We start from the raw sequence: 7,852 nt of genomic DNA on the forward strand, positions 1-7,852 counted from the left end.
TGGCATGCTGTTCATCGTAATAACCTGAAAGCATGGACACAAGAAGAAGACTCAAAGGTGTGTGTGTGTGTGCGTGTGTGTGTGTGTGTGTGTGTGCACACACATGCGTACGTTATATCTTTTAATCTTTTTGTGGGTATTTTTATCTACTGTTGACTGCTCAGATGGATTTCGGTTGCTCCTGTCTAATGTCACTGCAGTGTTGACGAAAAGGAAAGTGAAAAACTTGAGATATGTTAAGCAAGTGAAACCAATCACTAGTAAGGCTTTGACCTGTCTCAATCACAGTATGAACAATCTAATTATGTTCTTAATCAACGTCATGCAATCAAAGGCTTTACATTATGTGAACCGTCTTAATGACATCATTGTCATGATCACATGATCACACTCCCCGGGCGCTGCACAGTGGCTGCCCACTGCTCCTAGTTCTAGGAAGGTTCCTAGTAGAGGATGGGTCAAATGCAGAGGATGAATTTCCCCAAGGGGATAAATAAAGGATAACTTAACTTAACTTAACATTAACATCTATGTTTTGTTGTAGGCTACATTTAAATGTAACCTTTTTGTTACTGTATTTGCAAATAAGTGCACAGATGGGGAAAAGTACATCAAAATGTATATTGTTACAAATTATGAGTTTTGTGCTAAAATGAGATATCCACCATTTAAAAATAAACAAACAATTGACTGACTGCTGTCATGAAAGTTAAGCATAATGGTTTAATACTTAAATAATCTTTTGGGACAGAACTGTCTTTCAAATGTTGCCTGATGAATTTCAGACAGACAGTCGTATCCACTTTCATTTCCACACTTTTTTTTTTAAATTCCACAGCTCGGCTGCTCGAATCGCCCGTTGAGTTTAAGAAACTAGAACATCTTAGTTGGGTTTAGGCAACAAAAGCAAGAAGATCGTCAGCTGACCAGTGACGACAAAGAACTGAAGACTGAAAGCTGCCCACTGCTCTTGGCTGCCCCCCGGAGGAAGGACATGCATCGATGGGATAAGTGCAGAGACTAAATTTCATGGCGCCACTCAGCATGTGTGTGTGTGTGTGTGTGTGCCGCCGCCGACATGTGTGTGCATGCGGTGTGGTGATTTGTGACAATAAAGAGGGGCTTGTCCATCCACGTTTCAATTCGTTTACATACATACATACATACATACATACATACAGTCATAGGTGTAGTGCCGGTAGAACGCGGGGGAACGGCGTTCCCATACTTCTCCAACGGGTGTTTTGTGTGTGTCAGTGTGTGTGTGCATGTCGAGCCAATAAAACGAGTGAAACTTGGCAACGTTGTCATTCGTCCTATATTTAAGGTGGGCTGAATTATTCACACAGCATCAACTCGCGGCTTGAAGAAAGAACAAAACATTCCACCTTAACTATAAGGTGGGCTGAATGATTCACACAGCATCAACTCGCGGCTTGAAGAAAGAAGGAAACATTCCACCTTAACTATATTTAAGGTGGGCTGAATGATTCACACAGCATCAACTCGTGGCTTGAAGGAAAAGGAAACATTCCACCTTAACTAGCTACAGCGCGGGGGAAACCTCAGTTTAATAAAAGCTATACTGAAAACAGCTACTGGCTTTTTCAGCATCAAAATATTTTTTTTCCCCCCAGTAGCCTACCTCACTTTAACAAGTAAAGATGAAAAAGGCAGCCAAACATCCTTTCATTTTTCGGACAAGCTGTTAAAAAGGTACGTTTACAAGCATGAAGAAACTGTTAAAAGCGTGTTTCTTTTCAACGCGGTTGAATCAAAAGTTAGCGTTAATCACCCCATTGCAATTTGCATCCAGAAAATCACACAAGTTGCACAAGGCATTGATCATCATTTGGCACGGCGGCCGGCATTTTTAGAATTTTGTGGTGAATTAATTCACCACAAAATTCTGTGGAAATGTAGTGGGAGTAAAATGAATTCACCACAAAATTCTAAAAATGCCGGCCGCCGTGCCAAATGATGATCAATGCCTTGAGCAACTTGTGTGATCGCTGGTTGAGAGATTGTTTAGCTGTTTGTGTTGATAACTGACTCTGCTGAGTCTGCTCTGCTCTGCCCATATAGCCTACGTCTTTTAGTTTCAGAGCTGCAAATGTCATGGGCTACAGACACAATTAGTTAAGTCGTGTGTCAGTGACAGTGGTTTGCAGCACTTGAGGAATCCGTGAGTTTGCTTGTTTAATTCGTTGATATAAGCGATTTTAATTAATGAATAGGCTACGTGAACGTTAGCGTGTGTGCGTGCGCGCGGGGGGGGGGCTTTGTTGGGACCTGTGCGTGTGCAGGTGTTCCCCATATAGGTGCGTTCCCCCACTTCTCTAGATAGCACTACACCTCTGCATACAGTACATACATACATACATACAGTACATACATACATGCATAAAAAACACGATTTAAAAAACACGATTTCAGACGGATTTCCGTCTTTATTGTCACACGAACACTACAACACATGCATGCGGCCACAACACACACTCATGCTGACGGTGGCCGGTGAAATATGTCCTCTGCATTTGACCCATCCAGGCTTGTCCTTTCCTCCAGGGGGCAGGCCAGGAGCAGTGGTTGCTTTTTCTTTCCAGCGCCCGGGGACCAACTTCAGATGTTGTCGTCACTGGTCGGATGACAATCTTCTGCATGTTTTTAGTGGGGGGTTATGTACGGAGGAACCCCCTGGGGAGCACGGGGAGAATTTGTATGTGTGTACCTCCGTGAGAGATGACCCTTTGGTACGGCTCAATGCACTTCATGTCAATGCGGTGCTCCTGCTCTCCAATCACCACGCTCCTCCACAGTCTGCTGTCCCTGCGCTCCTCCGCCGCACTGTATTCTGGGATAGCTTCGCTGGGCCCCGACTCTGCGCCCTGGCTGGATGGCTCCAAGTCCCCTGCTTGTGACATCAAAGAAAGCTGGCATGTATGTTTTACAAGTTTTGCAAGCAAACATAACATGGATTCCGATGTATATGGTATTTTGTTTACAATATACAGAGGAGACGGAACGCAAAGATAGTTAAGTTAATTATTATATTCCATTCATTTTCCTCATCCTCACCATAGATAGAAGCATGATGGATTGACATGGTAGATGCCACCCCTACAAGGATGATTGCATAGCATGTAAAACACAGTGTACTATCTGTGTGTATTTCTGCACTTCTGCCCAAGCAGGTGCCTATATACTGTTTAGAACACGGCTCTCTCGAATACTCGATTCTGATTGGTCAATCAACAATATTCACCGGTCATTATTTCTCGACAACCGACCGCTGCTCTGCCACACCTGGATTAATCAGTTGGTAAGAGCATTTTGTCCGCAGACGCTACTAATTAGGCCAACCAGTTGCAGCTGTGGTGTCTTGTGTGCCAATTACGAATGAAACCGCTTTGTGTTGAAAACGCTATTAAAAAATCTATTTGAATAATTATTTTTGTCATATTATTGAATGATTTAGTTGTAGGCCGTGTTCTAAGCGGGATAATGTATACTGAGCCGGTGATTACTGGAAATAATGACCTTCAGGTGAATATTAAGCCCTCCGCTGCGCGTCGGGCTCAATCATTCACCTGTCGGTCATTATTTCCACAGTAATCACCGGCTCAGTATACATTATCCCTTACATACAGTATGTGTGTGCCTTTGCTGTGTATTCATGTGAGACAGTGTGTGTGTCTTTTTGTGAGTGTGTTGCTTTTGTGTGTGTGTGTGTGTGTGTGTGTGTGTGTGTGTGTGTGTGTGTGTGTGTGTGTGTGTGTGTGTGTGTGTGTGTGTGTCGTTTGCATGGCCCAGTAATTAGCATTGGCAGCGTTGGCATGTGTTGAGAGAATCGCCAAGATGAAATGTTGGCAATGTACGTTTCTACAATCCACAGAAATGTAAATATTTTGCATTTTCTTCCATGGAAATGTAAAATATGAACATTTCAGTCCTCCAGCACAGACACCAGCCCTTCCTGGTTACGTGCCCGAGCTGGGCACAGCACTGTAGGCGCTCCGCCGCACCTCGGAGGAGCCACCACTACTTCCTGGTTACCGACCCGGTCTGGGGCTTGACCATGAGACAAGCAACTTGGCTGAGGTTAGGGTTGGGATTCGAACCAGCTCTCTCATGTCGAAAAAGTTACAAGTCGGGAACACTACTGGTTCTCCACTCCAACCCCTTCTCCCTACGGCAACTTTGACAAACTTCAACCTCAGACTGTCATTACATTCTATGACGTTTATAACAGTAATTACTCACGTATCTAGAAATATGTTGTATATGTAAGGGATAATGTATACTGAGCCGGTGATTACTGTGGAAATAATGACCGACAGTCGCGGGCAGCGCGGGCAGCCATCTTGGATTTTTGAGGTTGGGGCTGCTGAGACTCCTACGAGTTTGGAATGGGACATACCAGCTCTGATGACGTCACCGCCCAGCTCATGACCTTTGAAGTCGTAAGATTACCAGTCCCCAGTTATAAAGGAATGCACGATAAGGCCCCATGAAGTCTACTGTTACACCCATAGGGCTAATCAAGCTTTCATACATTAGACAAGGCCCCATACCGATAGCCTAGGTAAACCCAGCCCCCACGTGACCTGCTCTCTCATGTAATAATTAATGTATACTGAGCCGGTGATTACTGTGGAAATAATGACCGACAGGTGAATGATTTAGCCCGACGCGCAGCGGAGGGCTTAATATTCACCTGAAGGTCATTATTTCCAGTAATCACCGGCTCAGTATACATTATCCCGCTTAGAACACGGCCTACAACTAAATCATTCAATAATCTGACAAAAATAATTATTCAAATAGATTTTTTAATAGCGTTTTCAACACAAAGCGGTTTCATTCGTAATTGGCACACAAGACACCACAGCTGCAACTGGTTGGCCTAATTAGTAGCGTCTGCGGACAAAATGCTCTTACCAACTGATTAATCCAGGTGTGGCAGAGCAGCGGTCGGTTGTCGAGAAATAATGACCGGTGAATATTGTTGATTGACCAATCAGAATCGAGTATTCGAGAGAGCCGTGTTCTAAGTATGTTTTAATTATGTGTTGGTTGATCTGTCTGTATGTGTGTTCTATGTGTACATGTACAGGTGTGTCTGACCGTGTCTGTTGAATTCCAGCGAGTCAGCCTCATCGGGCGTGTCCAGCTCATCTACGTTGATATCCAGGTCATCCCCGGTGTCCAAGCCCTCGTCCCCTGTGTCCAGGGCATCGTCTGAGAGGAGGGACCCCTCGCTGCGGTCCAGTGACACGTTCATGGGCGGAGCTGCCAGCTTCCTCCTTTGGTTGGACCCTCCTGACAGGTCCAGGGAGGAGGGCGGGTCTGGAGAGGGAAATACAGTTGGCTTAATTTCTTGAGAGCGAGTATGTTTTAATGAGATGGGTCCGAAGGGCCATAGAACCCCCACCTCCAACTCCCAATGCCTATCCCTCCCTGACAAGAGCAAGACTGTCAACAAATAAATTTGGATGATGAAATAACTACCTTGTATGGTGCGAAAAGGTTTACGCTTAATTAGATGATCATGTGAGCATCTCATGATAATATGACAACAGAAAAGACATCACAGACCAGTAGAAAGCCCCATTACAAAAAAATAAAGGTGAATCAGTTTTCTAACTACTTAGTCCTTTGCTTAACAGAGGTAAGTAACCGTCATTACTAACAATACTGTAGCTTTTCTTTCTCTTTCAACATGCTTCTTGAAAACATAATTAAAAATGTTCCTTAAAACCTCCAAAGCATCAACAACAAATAATGACAACTATGGCATCCTTTTACGAAAGGTCCATACATTTCTGAGAAGTTGCCAAATCACCAGTAAGAACATACCAAAAAGGTTTCAAAGTAATGGCAACGACATTAGATCGTTTACACATCTACCTTCTCTGTTGTCCATATCGTTCACACCTTCCTCGTTGGAGGACATCTTCATCATCATCCTTTCGGCATCGTCCTCCTGTTCAGAGGGCCTGCTCAGAGGCACGGCAAGACAATAATGAGCCACCATATAAATGAACATTGCTATCACCACCACCATAGGCACTACAGCTACACACAATATGGGGCCAAACAACCCAAAGAAAATCATCTACCAAAAAAATAAAGGTAAAAATAAAAATCACACTTTTGCCATGACATTAAAGGAGGAATTTATAGTTTATAATATCTAGAGGTAGAAATGAGTAAAAGATGATAGAAGTGAGAGAGCATAGAGAGAGGCAGAGAGGCACTCACTGCTTCATTCCCAGAGCTGCACGTGTGGGCCGGAACACAATACTGTGCAGTGTTGACTACCCCCCCCCCCCCCCCCTTCTCTCCCCCAACCAAAGCCCTTCAACCAAACCCTTATTAGCATAACATAGCTAACAATGGAGAGAAGCAGCACAAAGAAACACGTACACACATGAACATAGACGCTCGCAGAAATAGACAAACACTCACCAGCTTTTTCTGTTCTGTCAGTTATTTTATCTCAGGACCCCGATAGCTTCCCCTCACTCTCCCTTCTCCCAGCATGAGTGACCCTTTCCCCCCCATAATCAAGTCACATGACCACTTGAATCTCAGCATCGCACACACACACACACACACACACACACACACACACACACACACACACACACACACACACACACACACACAGTAACAGAGGGGAGGGGTGGTTTATCCTTTGGCACCAGAAGGGGGGCGTTCAGAATTACAAAGTGGGGCAAAACAAGTACCCACAATTCAACTGGCAAAGAGGAACAATTAAGCCCCGTACGCACGCACGCACGCACGCGCTTAAACTACCTTCTCAGCTGGTCTTGCCGCAATTGTTTCCAGTCCACCATAAGATAGCTCCATGCCAGAGTTTTTGCTGGTCACACCTCCTTTTCAGACTGGCACACCCACAGGCGCAGGTGAGGACTGCTATATTGCCGGTGGGAGCGCACAGCCTGAAATCGGCAGGCGGTGCGCATTGGAAGGTAGCAATGACAGCAAGCGCTAACGCAATTTGCCCCGCCTTAGCGCCGGCGGACGATAGGACCCATAGTCTCTCTCTCCCTCCCACCCTCAGTCATCACTATCACTTGTCACAGATGCTGCTGTGCTGTGAGCTGGAGACTCAAGAAGGTGGGTAATACATACATACCTCAAATTGGATTCAGTCACAACCACTTAATTACACAGACTCAGAAAGGTAATTTGGTACTTCCGTCATATTCTGAATTTCTCCAAAATCTACGGTACCACTTCGAAGATCAACAAAAATGGCTATTTACAGTAAAGATAGTGGCCCATTAAATAATTTGCAACGACCAAATCAGGCAGACAGTAATTTTGGTTGTGTTGGAACATGCACAAAATCTATGTTTATTAACGTTTTTTTAAATTACTTTAGAATAGGAAGTTGAATACCTTTGCTACATTTTTACTTGAATGAATGAAAAGCCGGCTCCCTGAAAAGGGGAAAGAGGTTTGACTTGTATATTGTAGGATCAGAGCACTTTGGTGTGAAGTCTATACTGTTACACCCAATCAAGCATTCATACATTACTAATGGTGCGTTCCTTTATCGCAAAATAACTGGGATGTGGAGGCTAAATGACATCACATCCGTTTTGTTAGCGTTCCATTTGCAGAAAACTTGAGCTGGGAAGTTCACTGTTCATTGGTCAGATCCAGTCGCTAGCCAGGCTAGCCATTGTTAGCCATTGTTAGCAATAAAATTGACAACATGGCATTTCGCGGCAATTTGCGCATACAAACACTGCAGCCTCATGTCCACACAGATAGATGTTAGGCAGTGCTGTGTGTACAGCTGATTTAATGAGACACA

This window comes from Poromitra crassiceps (assembly GCF_964638095.1).
Source record: "Poromitra crassiceps genome assembly, chromosome: 10".
NCBI classification, from domain to species: domain Eukaryota; kingdom Metazoa; phylum Chordata; class Actinopteri; order Beryciformes; family Melamphaidae; genus Poromitra; species Poromitra crassiceps.